Genomic DNA, 17506 nt, shown 5'->3' on the forward strand with positions numbered 1-17506 from the left:
ACGCCACTTTTCTCTTATGCGGGGTGATTATTCTCAGAACCAGAGCATAGTCTCTTAGAGAGAGATATCACACCTTTCTTGACATTCTATATAGGTTGTATCATACTTGAGCATAGACTCCTATGAGGCACTTTGAACCTCACATGTACACACATGCATGAGGTTGAGTGGATCTAACAAAGTTCTCTCTCTCTCTCTCTCTCTTTACATAGATCACCTAGGCAAGCTCGAGGGGCAAGATTTTCCATGTTCTTCTCTCCATGGATCCCCTATTTTTAGGGGCGAGACATCCATGGTCTCTTTCTTCTTCAATTTTCTTCACAAGGATCACCAGAGTGTGTATTCATGTTCTCTCTCTTCTTCCTCTCATGAACTCATAGTTTTACTATTGATAGTTCATGGATGATGTCAGCTTTTCTCTTTTATGTGGTCACTCATGTTTATGTGATGGCATTGGTCTTTGTGTCCTGATTAGTTGTTGAGACATCTGAGCTCACGATCTCTTTGGCTAGTTAGTTTGTCATCTTGTGTCTTGTTCTTGTCATGTGTCTTTTTGCACTTTGTCTTTGTTTTGTGTGTCTTTTGCCTTTTTGTTTTGTGTGCTTTTTCATATGTTGGCGTGAGTTGAGACCCTAAGATTGGGGGTTTTTTGCTCCTCAATATTAGCGGTGTCTTATATTCCTTGTGGTTTTGCTCTGCATCTCTCATCTTCATCTCTCTTTTCTTCTACTTTACCGACAGTAGTGGCGTAAGCCATACTTTGGGTAAAGTGGGGACTAAATGTAGTGTCATAAAATTGCAACCCTTGCAATTTTAACCACATTTGGGGTCCTCACCTTGGTGACAACATCTCCTTCCTTAACCGGGACCTACTTTTGCATTTCTAACCCTTCTCCCTTCCTCTTTTATGTCTTGTGGCTGCTCTGTATCTTGTTTGGGCCCCAAAATAGGGCAAGAAAATGGTGTGGCACCCTTGTCTCCCATAGGAAAAGAGCATGGTGCCCCTATCCCCCTAGGACAATGGCATGGTGCCCCTGTCCCTACCTCCTAGGGTGGTCCTATTTGTGGGTTGCCCGATCTCCTATGCACTTCTTGTCTTCGGGGTTTGTTATTCCACTTTGTCGGCCTTCGATGGTTGAAAGTTAATCCTTGAGATATGTATAAGAGAGAATTCAATACCCTCATTCAAGAGGAATGGAAGGAGAATAGAGGGATATCAAATAGATAGATAGAGAGCATAAGGAGAAGATACAAGATTTCAAGGTCATCATCAAGCATTCAAGTATTCTTCATTCATCCATGGGAGCAACATTACAACATTCACTTGCAAGCACATGTGTGTGTTAGTGTTTTGTCATGTTACATGCTATTTCATACAACATTTGTAGTTACATTCAAGAAGCAAATCAATCATCATCAACAAGTTGCAGATCTACAAGGTATACATTTCCATTATTTACATTCAAGTATTTGCAATTACTTTCTTTCTAGGTTGATTCCTCAACTAGGGTTTGATTGAGGCAAAACCCTATCCACAACCCCCTTTTCTTCTATTTTTGTGTGTAGGTTGCAGGTGCACGACTGTAATTGCAGGTTTGGGATTCATTTGCAGAGACAAAAGAACCCTTTTCATTTCTTGGATTTTGTGGTGGACCATGTACATTCCCTCCATAGTCCCGATGAATTTTCTCCGAATTTGCAAGGCAGATCCGCGTCAATTTAATTAGCTAAGATCCAAAGTTACAACGCGATCCCGAACTGGTAGCACCTCATTTCACTCATTTCCTCTCTCTTTTCCACATAGTCAACAAGTCAACTTTCTCATTTAAAAAAGAGGGTAAATCATACTTCAACCACTTGCAATCCACTCAGAATTCACATCCTTGTTCCCCTTAGATTTAGATCTAGTGGATTCAACCCATCTTTTGAATGTAAAGTTCTTCCCAAGTGAAAATCATCCTAGTGTCTTCCTTTCTCTCTCCTAGGTGGGGAGTCACTAGGAATTTTCCACTTTACAAGTTGATCTTAGGACAACTTGGGTGATGCCTATGGGTTATGAAGTCAAGGTAGATCTTTTGGTGGCATATGCAGATCACTTGTTAACTCAATCGGTAGATACAACTGCATAAAGATTTGGCACCTACAAGGAGAAATCTCTACAGGTGCATTCTAAATTAAATAAACCGGTAATTGCTAAGAAAGTGAGAAAAGAAGTTGAGGCATTTGTGGAACAACAAGGTTTTACAAAGGAAGCCATTGTAGAAGCAAGAGAAAGACATTCAACACAACAGGCAGGTCCATCCAGTGCCCCAATCGGTACCTACACCAATATGAAAACAAGAAGTGAAGATGCAAAGATTAAGAAAGAGAAACCTGCTGAAGCAAAGAAGGAGAAGCCTTCCAAGATTCAATTCAAAAAGAAAGGCAAAATTGTTGAGCCCCCTACACCTAAAGCACCGGTAACTACAGGGAAAAGGAAAAAGGAACAAGCAAATAAATCGGTAGCTGTTGATGAAGAAGAAACTGAATCAAAAGGTGAGAAGAAATCCTTAAGTGCTAGTGGTAAGAGATCAAAGGATGTTGGAACTTCCACTGTCAAGACTATAAAGAAACTAGTAACAAAGCTTACATCTTTTGAAAAGCTAATTATGCATGTTAAGGAGTATGGTTTATTAACTAATGTGAAGAAACTTTATCATAGTTTTGGTGAGGATGAACAAAGATAGATAGAGGATGCAATAGTTTTCATGATGAATAAGTACAAAAAAGCCCTAATTAAATTACAAGGGTTAATTTCAAATTCTTTATATAATAAGATTGATGCAAGATGGCAGGTTGCTATGAAACAAGACAAAGAAGGCATTGAATTCATTCTTAAAAATCTGCAACCTGAAGCTACAAGAGAGGAGATAGAAGAAATTCTTGCATAGGTAAAATCATCTTTCAGATCTAAAAAAAGGTTGGCAAGAATGTTAATTGGTGAAACCTAATCAGTTCATATGGAAACTGAGCTGATACTGAAGAAATTACAGGGTTTGATTCCTGATGAGGAAGAGCAATCAGAGAAGTTTGAGACAAAAGATATTCCGGACAATGTTGATATCAGTGATTTTACACCTTATAAGATTGTTATGGGAGACCAATAGGTAGATGATCAACCAGTCAATACACAAACAAAGACAATTGTCATTACTGATGATGACACCGGTACTGGTGATGTTGATGCAACTAATAGTGTAAATGTGTAGGTTGATGATGTGCAAATGTTTCAACAACAACAAGGACAGGAAGAGAAGAAAGATGGAGAAGACAAGAGCTCTGAAGAGCCACCGGTACATACACAGACTGTTCTGCCACTGATGAATGACAGTGAAAATAATAAGGAAGAAGAAAAGACATAAGAAATGACAAAGGATAAACCTGAAGAGAAGAAAGAGGAAGAAGAGAAGGAAACCGATAAATTTGAACCTAAAGTGACACCTCTATCCTTTACTTCTAAGAATAAAATTGATGATGATGAGGACAATGATGCATTAAGTATACAAGGACCCATTGATATGGATATGCTGAGTTCTACAAAATTAATGAAGATTGCCACTACAATGCAATCTAGAGCAAAGAAGAAGAGAATGAAGGAGCAACAGAAAGAAATTGAGACAATCAAACATGCACTTGAAATTTTGTCAAGTATATTACCAGAGACTGATACAAACAATTTTTCTACACCGATTGATAAGATAGGTCAAATTGGTTAATGATGCAGGTGAACAGATGAAAACATTTGAGGATGTGACATATGTTTGTGTAGAAAAGGATTATAAGAAGAAAAGGACACAATAGTTAATGAAAGATATTGATCAAGCTAAAGTTGCTTTGACTGTTAATAAGGACCACTTAATGGAATCATTGTAGATTGGCGGTAAGATCCTTTCCATTGTGGCAAAATTTTCTTTATTTTGTGATGATTTGGTAATGAAGAAACAAGAAGCAGAAAAAGAACTTGAAGTTCTAAGTGATTCATATAAGCCCCTGAATGATTCTGCAATATAATATGGAAGGTTCGTTATTGAACTTCAACATAAGTTGAAAGCTTATGAAAATGAATAGGCAAAGAGAACTACATCCCTGCAGGAACTACAAACACAGTTGATACCAAAAGTTGAAATCTTGCAGTGAGGGTATAAAGAGTCAAAAGCTATCTTGCTACCCTGAAGATGAGCACTATAGATGAGCACTATAGATGCCATGGAGGAGCTTGCTGGGTAGTTGAGGAAACATGTGGAGATAACCAACACTATTTTGGAGACCTGACATAATGATCTAAAATAGTTGAAATATCATTTTAGTGATGCTTTTTCTAAAACTGCATTGTAAAAACATTTTGAACTCCTATATCTATATATGCTATGCAATTTTGATGCAAATGTATTTATCCTTTCATGTATTTACTTTCCTTTGTCATTGTTGTCAAAGGGGGAGTAGTAGTTGAAAAGAGTCGGTCAAAATTTTGTTGTAATTATAATGGGGAGTAGTAGTATGAGTCTTGTAATGGTTTAAATTTTTATAATAGCATGTAATTACTAAGGGGGATTATGTGTCATGAATAGAGTCAATTTTTGCATTGCACACTTAGACAACATTTTTCCTAAGTTTTGCCATCAATGCCAAAGGGGGAGATTGTTGGCTTGATGATGATGTTTTAATGTAAAGAGTTGATTGGTGACTTGTTTTATGTTGTCATTGATGGAAACTATATTTTTATAGTCACATGTCTTGTAAGCCAACTGGTAAAGCTTAACCGGTAGAGAAGACAATTTAGCAATAAACTGGCAAATAGGTCCTCAACCGGTAAGCAGGGACTGAGTTGCATTCAAGCAACTGATTCAGGCGATTGACAAAGAGTTGGATGATGCAGTTCTATAGGAGTGATGGAGACAGGTATTTGGTGTTATATTCATGACCAAATTAGCAAATTCAACATGATGATCGAGATTTGATGTACAAAGAAGGCTATCTGGAAGAACACTTAACCGGTAGTGATAAAGTCACTAAGATCAATAAACCAATATAGTTTTGTTTTATTTTTGGTTTGTTATGTCAGTGGCCGACATAAGTTTGGCATGTAATGTAAGTTTGTCTAGATTCATTGAACCTAGGAAATTGTTCCAAGGTTATGAGCCGACGAAGTTGATGTCTTTAAAAAGTGTGATGAGTTATGAGATGGAGTATGAGATCAAGGCAAATATTGAGATTTTGATTGTGCAGTGATTAGTGAAGCTTTGTATTGATGTGTTGTTGAAGTTTTGGAGGAACTGAAGCGGATCTTATCAGACACAAAATTGTTATATGAAGATCATTAAACTGTTATTATCCTAATAGTTGCAACAATCAAATCCCTTAACTGGATAGGTCCTAACATGATTTAATCTGTAAATCCACTAATAGGGTAGCTCAACATCTGAGTTTAAATCCTCCTGTGAGGTTGCTCCTAATAGGGCTCATCTTAGAAAATCCCTTCACCGGGTGACTCCTAATAGGGTATGCTCCTAATAGGCCATATTTGTAAGACCTTGACTAGTCAGAGGTTTCTATTCTGCAAATAACGAATCTTGTGGGTACTAACTCCCACCGTGGTTTTTTCGTTTTGGGTTTCCATGTATAAATCATTGTGTTATGATTGGCATGTTTTATGCTTATGTGATTATTTTCCTTGCATGCCTATTGATTTTAAGGTTGTTAAGAGGTGTAATCAGATTCTTAAGGTTTTTGCTTGCATTGATTCACCCCCCCTCTCAGTGCCTTATAAGTTTATCAATTTGTATTGCGTAAAATCTTGCAAATTCATATTTTTCTATCTTGGTTAAAAAGAACCATCATTTTTCTATCTTGGTTAAAAAGAACCATCATTTTGCTGTCTGGGTTACAAAGAAAAATCACTTTGCTATCTTGGTTAAAATGAACAAACACATTTTATGATGTTGGCATAAAATGAACCTTCATGAGTGACTGAAAAAGAACAAATTCACATTTTTCTATCTTGGTTTAAAAAGAAAAACCAATTTGTCATTCTTAGGGTTTGAAACGAAGAATCAATTTGTCATTTTTAGGGTTTAAAAAGAACAATGAATTTTTCATTTTGGGATTGAGAACTCACACTTTAATCTTGCAAGTGGTAAAAAGAACACAATGCTTTTCGTTCTTTAATTCAAGCTAACAACATTATCAATTTTATGCTTTCTTACAATCGGTAAAAAGAACAACTCATTTTGCAATATTGGCATAAAAAGAATCTTCATGTTTGATTGACAACTACAAACTCACATTTTTCTATGAAGGACTAAAATGAACAAGTGTTCTTTGTGTTTGGTGTACTTGCACATCTATAGGGTGGACCCACTGTTACACAAAGTATCCTCTCCCCTCACCTTCATGGACCTTGGGTGAAGAGAAGGGTGATTAACAACGCCCATTTTTTATTATTTTTGAGTAGCGGATCACCTCTTGGGGGCCTCAACACCTCAAGAGACTGTTTTAAGTTAGAGGTATGTTGGGGATATCGTCTCTCCTAGTGGGATCTTGAGCGGTGTCTTTTGAGCTTCTATACAAAAAACTTGGTCAAACGGGCAGAGTGTTGAGTGAATTTGACATATGTGGAGGCTTTCTCTGCATCAATAAGCTCAATTAGAGCCTTGAGTGGCTTGCTTCGCAAATTTTTTGTTGGACTGGACCCATCAAAAACTCACTAGACACTTTGTTGCAGTGGAAAAAAAACTTATTGCTTGTTGGTGCAGGAGGTTGGACCTCTGAAGCTGTCCCAAATCGTACCATTCAAAGTCAAGATAGATGTCCCCCGGTTCATAATATCTCTGGATCTTCAAGGTATGAGATTCTGGTATGCCTGAGAAGTGTTGTCATGGAGCGAAGCTAGTGTCGGGTTCCTTCCATATAGCCTAACCGTTTGAAGGTAGATCCTATGCTTTTTTTTGAGGGAAATTCAATCAGATAGAATTGTAGATTTAAGATCTCTTCCAAATCGAAAAATGACTATAGTGGATAATGTAGCGATTACACTCGCCAACCTCCAGCCTTTCTAGCAGCATCAGGAAAGCATCTAATCGAATCAAGTGACAATAAAGTGCAATCATAATTAAGGAGAAGAGTGGAATGAGTTGGAATTATCAGGTTCATTCTATGGAACTGCAGGTCAGTGGAACAACAAAGACACATAGAAATGACTACCAGTGCTGAACCACTCCCACAATTGCATCCATAGCGAGACCAATAGGCATTTCTGGTATCAGTGCGACCATGGGCTCTTGAAATTTGCTTGTCCTAGTTAAGGCAGAGAGTATGCTTCTCCATGGTCCAGAATTCATATGGCCACAGTGGAAACTTTGATTCTTCCATTCTTTCTATACACCACTACGTTACGACATACAAATGTTCTCAATGTTTGCGTTCCCTCTTCTTTGGATCTTCCATACTTTTAATATTGAGGCTGGATGTGCAGTTCCCCTCTCGATATATTATAAATTTGAGGAGTAAAAGCTGTGCGAATTTTCTTATTTGCTCTCCGAGCTCCTTGCAATGCACTCAAACCTACTATCGATGTTGAATCATCACCTTCATTGTCCAACCTTGTGGGATTCATATTGACGGTATCGTGAATGAAGATAACTTCACTGTGATTATTGAAGATGTGGATTTTTTTTTGTTTTGACGTGAATCAATTGGATGGGAGTCTGGCTGACATAATAATATTATCACAATATTAGTAGTTTAGTATCATTCTAGAACTCATGATATTTTCTCAAACCATTGGCATCGAGAGTTTCCATAGACATCATATGCACAGGGATTTGGCCGTAAAGATTATTATTGGAGAGTATTGTGATTATTATGCCTAGCTAATGTATGATCGAGTATGGTTCTCAAAAGCATCAGTGGTAGCGCCCAGCAGGGTTGCCTCATGGCTAAGGCTTCTCTCAGGCTACACCAACAATGGCATCCTCTTCCTTGCCTTTCGTCACATCTCTATAGCCACAGTGCGCCATTATGGCTAGAGTTGAACCTAGTCAAAGGGCCCTAGATTCTCTGCTAGCAATGTGTCATGTCTCTCATCTTGCTTTGAGGTCTTTCGACAAAGCACAATGGCGGTTCTTCCTTATTGTGATGACATTGAAAGTTGGCTAAGACTTGATAGTTTGTGTGCTCCATAGTTAGCAAAAACATGGAACAATTCTTCTAAACAATTACTAAGAAGGTCCAGACTACCTACCGGCAAGGAGTGCGAGTTCAAAGATTGTGTGTAACCTTCCATTGGAGGGTTGTGGATGATATTGAAGGATGTCGTGCAATCTATGTGCTTAAGAACATAATATCCTTGACAATCAAGATGAGGTAGTTCTTCAGATGATGCTTAAGCTATGCACAGAGTCGATATCATGAATATGTCATCGCTAAGCTAAAGGTAGATGATGTGTGATGGCAAGGGCCAAAGGCCACACAACCATCAGATCATCGCTAGATGCTTTCGTATGGACAAAATTTTTATTGTTGAGTGAAATTAGGAAAGAATGTTGAAGAGTAACTTATAAGAGATAAGTATTTTTTATGGTTGAATAATGTTCTTGAATTTTTCATGGTGTTATTAATTCATGCTATTGGGATAGTGAATCATGTATGATTCTGGCATTGATATTTCTCTTCGAGATAGTCTTGAACTATTAGTAATCTCTCTTAATGCTTTCAAGATGGACTGGGGAGCATAAGGATGATGAGAGATTGCATTCAAGGAAGGGAAATCTTGATAATTGCTTGCATTTCTTCGAAGAGGAAGAATCAACATTCAAAGGGAGTCTGACAAACCTATAGAAGCAACCTTGGACGAGAAGGTCAAGAGGTTGAGGTTAGTACTTCAAGCTTCAGAGGGAGTAGCTAGGGGATCTGCTTTATTTGATTTCCAAGGATCTTGATCATATTTATTTAGAGGGAGTAGACCATGTTGAGATGGTTTCTCTAGTGATCAGGAAATTGTAGCAGCTAGAGGAATCTATGATTCATGAGATAGAGTTCCATGTGATATCCATGGATGGATGGATACTTGGTGGGCTTGGGATTCACCAATGGTGATGCAAACCTTCGAGACAAGTGTGGAGATATGAAAAAATGAAGCTCTAATTAAGAGGGAGGCTCAACATTAGTGATCTTCTGTGATTTGATAATACATTTCTCTTTGGGAGAGACTTGAGGTGAAAGTCCTTATCTCCACCCTCTGATATGGTTCATGGTGGATGTCATGTGTGTTACTCCATGAATTCATTGGTTCAGTGCTTATTGAGCCCCTATGAACATTATTGAGAGGTGACGATCTCACAATGATGAACACTTGTACTTTTGATCATTATTGTAAGGTGATGATCTTGCAATATTGATTGACCATACCATCATGATGGATATCATGAGATGTGATATTTGTGGATAAACCATGATGGTTGATATTACATAAAGAGATATTCATGGTGGATATTATTTGACATAATATCCGTGGACATGCCATGAAGTAATATCCTTAAATTCCATAATGGTGGATATTACATTATGTGGCTATGGTGGATATCATGTGGCGTGATATCCGTGGATATGCCATAACCTTTGATATCATGGTGAGGTGATATCTTTCTCTCACATAATAAATGAAGCTATTGTGTTTACTATAAGGTGTTATTACTTATTGAAGATGTCAAGTAGGATTCCTCCCTAGCTAAGAGGGAGTGCTGATTTTATTGTAGTTGTGGTCGGAATCCACAGGCCTACATAAATAACACAAAGCTTGTGATTATATAATTATTATATTATTAGTTGTGAGATAATATAATTATATTATTAATTGTGATAATATAATTATAGTTATAATTATTAATAATATAATAATATATTAATATTATATTAATATATATAATCATTAATATTTAATTATTTAATATTATAATAAAGTATGGTGTCCCTTGGTGAAAGGGCACCTCTAATTTCTTTTTGAAAAAAAATTAAAATTGTAAACAAAACTTTTAAAATCCTTATCTCAATAAAAAAAGAAGATAATAATAATAATAAAAAATACACGAAATACCTGGTTAACATAACAAAGTAATGATATTGATGAAGTCTATGAAAGCATCGATTAATGATAAAAATATGATTAAGATTATTGATTGAAGGAGTTAACTATTCAAAGGGTTTTTCATCATTGATGATAACAACATCATTCATAATCAATTATGCATCTTGGCAAAGCAACGATTTGCATTGTTAAGCAATGTGACTTAAGGAAAAGATAACTAATGATTAGGCATCGATTATTAATTAAGCAAGGAGACAACAATTATCTTAGATATCTTTTGTGAGCAATACTAATTGGATTATGTTATGAAGAGGTAGTGACCATTCAAACTAATGCTAACATCGATTAAGATAAGTGAAAGCTAAAGAGAAATGATTATTGAATAATCAACATTTGCAATAGGAAAGAAGATGTCCCATCACTTATTAAGAGATGCAAACTTTTCCAATTAAAAGCTATAAGAAGGCAATCGATCACATTCAACCAATTATCATTTTGGAAACTTTTCTCTCTTATTTATCCATTCTTGGATCTGCTCGATTGAGTGAATGCCTTATTGGCATTAACTAGTTGCATACATACAAAGTAAGATCAAAGACAACACCATTGTTGCAAGAATTAATCTGTTATATCATAAACAACATCAGTTATTTGTTGCAAGAATATATATCCATATCTGAAATAGCAACATATTGCTACAAGCGATAGTATCATTATATATATATTGCATACATTTAAGGGTTATATTATAAATAGCAATTCAATATCCATTATCAAACTAGAGAAGGCTAATGTCAAAATCATCTTTGCATAATCGTATCAGTTTATATTAGCTATAACAATGATCTATAATCAATATACATTATTCTTTGAATAACATTATCATTATCTATCTTATCAATTGCATAATTTAAACATCAAAGTGGTATCATACATCATTATTCATAGTATTAATTGAGACTTGAAGGGAAGAAGTCTCTTGCAATTGATTCTTATAAGTTTTTGAGGAAATAAATCTCTTGCAATTGATTAGTTGTCCCTATTTGCTAGGCATTAAATTAAGGGGACATTACAATTTCCTACATTGCCTCCTTTGTTCTCATTATGAATTTTATTATTGTTTACTTGTGTTAGCATGTCCAACAATTGAGCTAATCTCACTTGAGTGATTCTATGTTCTGCCATGAGTTGATTTATTTTATCATCGAGTTTGTTTTAACCTTTGAATTGCCTTTATCTTCTACTCATTTGAAATGTTCCCCCATAGTCTAGAAAGTTCATTAGCTTTGATACCACTTGCAATATCCCCTTATAAGATCCTTTATGGTTTTGGGACTAATTTCTTATAATTTGATTGCAAGAGACTTCTTTGTATTAAACCTTTGCAAATACAAAGTTGATTACCTTAATTTATGCAAGAATTATAATGACAACTGACTTGTACAATGATGATGGTTTCTTTGTTCAATAAATGTGATATAATCTGATGTATAAGATGAATTTTGATTAAGACTTAACTTCTCTATATGAATCTTAGACTATGCAAGAACAACAATAGCAAAGATAAACACCACATCAACAACACACATAAAACATAGATTTTTGATGTGGAAAACCTGGTCAAGTGAAAAACCATGGTGGAAACCTACCCACAGTATGATGATACTTTGTAGTAGCATGTGTAAATATTACAATGGGGAATGCACATGCATTCAATAACATTGCTCAAAAATAACAAAGGGATACAACTCTAGGAAGGCTCATTGCCTTACAAAGATCAAACAATAATGCAAATTACATGAACTAAAAGAATAACATCTCCAAATGCCTGATCCCAGTTCCAGTTAAGCACACTATCTACACAACAACACTTCTCTACTCTTCTCCACTACCAAAGGATAAATTCTCTTGTTCACACATACAATACTCTCACAGATCATAGATACAATTGCATACACACATCTTACATGACCACAACACTTATTTATACAAATAATCAACCTTAACCTTAAGGTCGACTCAACACATAAGACCTAATTACAAAATTACATCACACAATACATAAATCCATAATCGAACCAGTACAATGCCAACAAGGATATAGCATGGACCCAAATCAAATCCTCGAACACACAACACCACCAAATAATTTGCCAAGATCGTCCGCAACACACTAAACCACCAAATATGTCGCATAACACGAAGAATACCACCAAACCAATAAAATTTTTAATAACTCACACCATGATCAATGCAAACCACCAAAACGCATAGAAGATGATCAGAGAACATCAACAAGCAACATGAATTCCACCGCAATAGCTCGAATAACAAGAATCATCATTATTTCATCATCGGAGCTCAAGAACACCAACTGAATAACTAAAAGATACCCTTGTGAAGTTCCAAATCATGAACCACCTGATCTAAGGACACACATGAACGTCCCAAACACACTTCAAAATCCGCACAACATAAGAATTAATTCCGGAGCAATACAATCCAGAAATCACAACTCTGCAATACAGAACCAATAGAAAAACCAACCATCACACTGGATCACATAACTCGATCAAATCACCTTCTGGAACACTGAAACTCATACTAAATCAACTACAGATAATTATCTCAAAACCCATTAATCTGCATCAACACATCTGCAATAGATCACCCAAACCAACTCTCTGCAACAGACCAATTCTCTGCAACATAGGAATATGTTGAGGTCAATGACAACAACACATTCCAACAACTCTAATATCCAACAATCTCCCCCTTTGGGATTGATGGCAACATATGAATGTGAAAAAAAACAATGCAAAGAAAGAAATCAACTCCAACAATCTCCCCCAAAATCACAAGGATTAACTCCTCCTTTGACAAACAACTCAAAATACTTCAGGGTTTTTCACATGCTTCTCTCCCTCTTTGACAAAAATGCCAAAGATACATACAAGTCATTATTCCCTCCCCCTTTAGAACAAACTCACACATTTGAACAACTGAATCACACATTGACTACTCCCCCGGAGTAGCAACACCTACTCATCAATCCGGATATCAAAATAAGACAATGAAGTCCATCGGATCGATGCAACTCAATGCATCTAGTTCACAATAGGAGGGGAAATCACCCCTAACTTCTCTAACAGATATACAAATATTTCTGCAGGCAAAGACTTAGTGAAGATATCTACAATTTGTTCCTTTGTAGATACATAGTCCAATCTGACTTCTTTCTCATTCATCTTCTCTCTCAAGAAATGAAACTTGATTGATATTTGTTTTGTCTTAGAATGCAACACCATATTCTTAGAAATATTGATAGCACTAGAATTGTCACAATATATAATAGTAGGCTCATTAAAAACAACTCTAATATCCTTCAACATTTGCTTCATCCAAGGTACCTAAATACAATTACTAGCATCAACAATGTATTCAACTTCTGTAGTAGATAAAGAAATAGCATCTTGCTTCTTGCTTGCCCAAGAAATCAACTTCTTTCCCCAAAAGAATGCTCCACCAATAGTGTTATTTTGGTCATCAACATCACCTACCCAATCAGCATCAGTATAAGCATTTAAAGTAAAATCATCATTCTTTAGATACCATAGACCATAACCAACAGTTCCCTTCAAATATCTGAATATTCTCTTCACAACAGTAACATGACTTTCCTTAGGATCAACCTGAAATCTTGCAACAAGACATACAACATTCATAATGTCAGGTCTAGTTTGAGTCAAATAAAGCAATCCACCAATCACAGATCTATACAAGGTCTAGTTAGCATTCGGAGACTCATCATCTTTTGTCATCTTGCATCCAGTTACCATAGGAGTTCTAATAGGTTTGGAATCATCTAACCCAAACTTCTTCAACAATTCCTTTCAATACTTAGATTGAGATATGAAAATGCCTTTATCAATTCATGTAATTTGTAATCCCATAAGAATTTCATCTCACCTATCATAGACATCTCAAATTCTTTTTGCATATCAACAAACTTCTTACTCAAATCATCATCTCCTCCAAAAATAATGTCATCAATAAAGACTTCAACAATCAAAATATCATCATTACCAATCTTGAAGTACAAATTACTATTAGCAGTACCTTTACAGAATTCCAACTTCATCAAATACCTGTCCAATTTGGCATACCAAGCTTTAGGGGCTTGTTTAAGTCCATACAATGCTTTTTTCAATCCGCATACCATGTCTTCTTCATTTGTCAATGAAAATCCATCTAGTTGCTCAATGTAGACTTCATCTTCTAATTCACCATTCAAAAAGGCTGACTTCACATCCATATGATATACCTTGAATTTCTTGTGAGCAGCATATGCAAGAAATAATCTAACAACTTCAATTCTAGTTACCGGAGCAAATGTCTTCTCAAAATAAATACCTTCCATTTGTGAATATCCCTTACATACCAGTCTTGCTTTGTTTGTAACAACTTGTCCATCTTCATTCAGCTTATTCCGGAACACCCATTTAGTACCAATTACATTCTTGTCCTTAGGTCTCAGAACAAGTTCTCATGTTTTGTTCTTCTCAATCTGATCTAACTCTTCTTCCATAGCTTTTACCCAATTTTCATTTTTACAAGCATCAACAACATCTTTAGGCTCAATTTTGGAAATCAAACATGTCTCTTCAATAACAATCCTTCTCCTAGCCATCACACCTTTATTTTTATCACCAATAATCTGATTCTCTGAATGATTTTATCTTACATACCTAGGAGTCTTTTGATTATTCTGATTTTCAGTCTCTTGAACTTCACTGGTAACATCTTGAATTACTATCTCTTCCAGATCACTTTGCTTCATACTCGGAGTTTGCAGTTTCTTTGAAGTAACATCCTGATCATCAGACTCATCCACATGCTTTGATTTGCTTCTCATGATTCTCATCAACATTCACATTCACACTTTCCACTATCTTTCTCAGTCTTTTGTGTAACACCGGTAGGCTTTTCTCTTAGTACAATATCCCAAAAAGATTCTTCATCACATATGGTATCAAATTTTCCTATATCCTCATCTCTTTTGATATAACATTTGCTTCCATAGATTTTAAAATATCTAACTGTAGGAACATGACCAAACTATAACTCATAAGGAGTCTTACCAAAATCACCTTTTATATGCACCTGGTTGAATGTGTATACATCAGTGCTAACAACTTCTCTCCAATAGATATGTAAAATATTTCCTTTAATCATCATAGTTCTAGCAACATCCAAAACAATTATGTTCTTCCTTTCAACAAATCCATTCTACTAAGGGGTTTTCGGAGTAGATAACTATCTCCTGATTCCACGCTCTTCACAAAAAAGATTAACTCACTGGAAGTGAATTCTCTTCCTCTGTCAGACCTCAGACACTTCAACTTCAATCTTGTCTTTGTCTCCACTCTAGCTTTGAATATTTTGAATTTCTCCAGTGCTTCAAATTTATCCCTTAGAAAAGTGACCCACATCATCCTAGAATAGTCATCTATTAGCAACATAAAGCATCTGCCACCCTGCAAACTTCTCACCCTAGAAGGTCCACATAAATTAGTATGCACAAGATCTAATAATCCATCAGATGAATACAATTTTCTCTTGAATGAAATTCTTGTTTGCTTTCCCAAATAATATTCTTTACACACCGGATTAGTAGGCTTCACTATCTTAGACAGATCTTTAACAGCTTGAGTAGAACTAATCTTAATCATGCAGTCAAAATTAACATGACACATTCTTCTATGCCACAACCAACTCTCATCAATCTGAGCAATCAAACAACTTTTCTCACTAGCATTTAGATGAAAGATATTACCTTTAGTCTTAGTCTTTGATGCGATCTCTATATCAAAGCTATTTCAGATCTTACATTTCCCATTCTTGAATTGTAAATCATATCCCTTATCAACCATCTGTCCAACACTCAAAAGATTATGCTTCAAACCTTCAACATATAAAACATCATTAGTATTATGCTTACCATCAAGAGATATAGAACCTCTACCACGGATTACATAAGCTTTGTTGTTTCCAAATCTTACTACACCACCATCATACTTCTCCATATTCATAAATTTACCTTTATCACCTGTCATGTGATGTGAACAACCACTGCCAATCACCCACTCATCTTTCTCTTCAACAATACAACTTTTAGAATCAATAGATACCAGATCATCTTCCTTGATAGCAATGAACACAAATTCATCTTCTGAATTCCCTTTCTCAGACTCATCATTTGTCACACGTTCATCATTAGCATAATAAGACTTCTTCTGATATTTATACTTTCGATTAGGCTTGTAAGTCTTATCATACTTTGACACTCTTTTAGCTCTTTCCGGACACCTAGAAGATAAATGATCAATCTTATTGCATGAAAAACATTTCAAAGGTAACTTCCCTTCATACTTACTGGATCCCTTAGGCAATCTTTTGGCAATAAGTGCTTCAAGATCTTGAACTAATTCTCTTTCCTATTCTTCCATCTCTCTCATTTCTCTTTCATATCTGGAAACCCTATTTGAACTTTTGCTTCCCGGATACAGTAGCTTTAAATGCAGTCTCAATTTTGCCATGTGATTCACCAAGTTCGCTCAACTCAAAAGCAATAAGCTTACCAACAAGCTTATCTCTTGTCACAGTCCGAATTTCATCAATAGCAACAACTTTGTGTTTATAAGCAAGAGGCAAAGATCTCAACACTTTAGCCACAATCTCATCTTCTTCAAGGACTCCACCGTCACACCTGATGTTTAACACAAGATCATTCACTTTAGCCATAAAGGATGAAATATTCCCATCTTCTTCCATTCCCAACAACTCATTTTTTCCTTTCAATCTCTGCAATTTAGCAACTTTCACATGTTTTTCTCCTTCATATAGGGTTTCTAGCTTCTCCTAGATCTCATGTGCAGTTTGCAATCCCATCACATTAGTCATCTCTGCATTAATCAGGGAGCTCAACAATGCTTCTTTAGCTCTTATGTTATGTTCAACATCTTTGATCTCAGTTGTAGTAATAGGACCATTCAGAGGAACAATGTATGCATTCTTTGTAATCTTCCAATAATCTTCTCCAAGATAATTCAAGTGGACTTCCATCTAGTTCTTCCATATAGAGTAATTAGTTCCATCAAATCTCAAACTCTCCTTGAAAACAACAGTTGCCATCTCGGATCTCCCTAAGTGGTCAAGCTCCTTCCAGAGGATCTGGCTTTGATACCAATTGTTGGCAACAACAACGCAAGAAAACTGAGAGGGAGGGCGAAGGTGAATCAGTTTTCACCAAACTCAAACAAATTAATCACAACTTTAGATCTGATCAGGAACAACAATAGAAAAGATAAACACCACATCAACAAC

Source organism: Cryptomeria japonica, chromosome 8, assembly GCF_030272615.1.
Source record: "Cryptomeria japonica chromosome 8, Sugi_1.0, whole genome shotgun sequence".
NCBI classification, from domain to species: domain Eukaryota; kingdom Viridiplantae; phylum Streptophyta; class Pinopsida; order Cupressales; family Cupressaceae; genus Cryptomeria; species Cryptomeria japonica.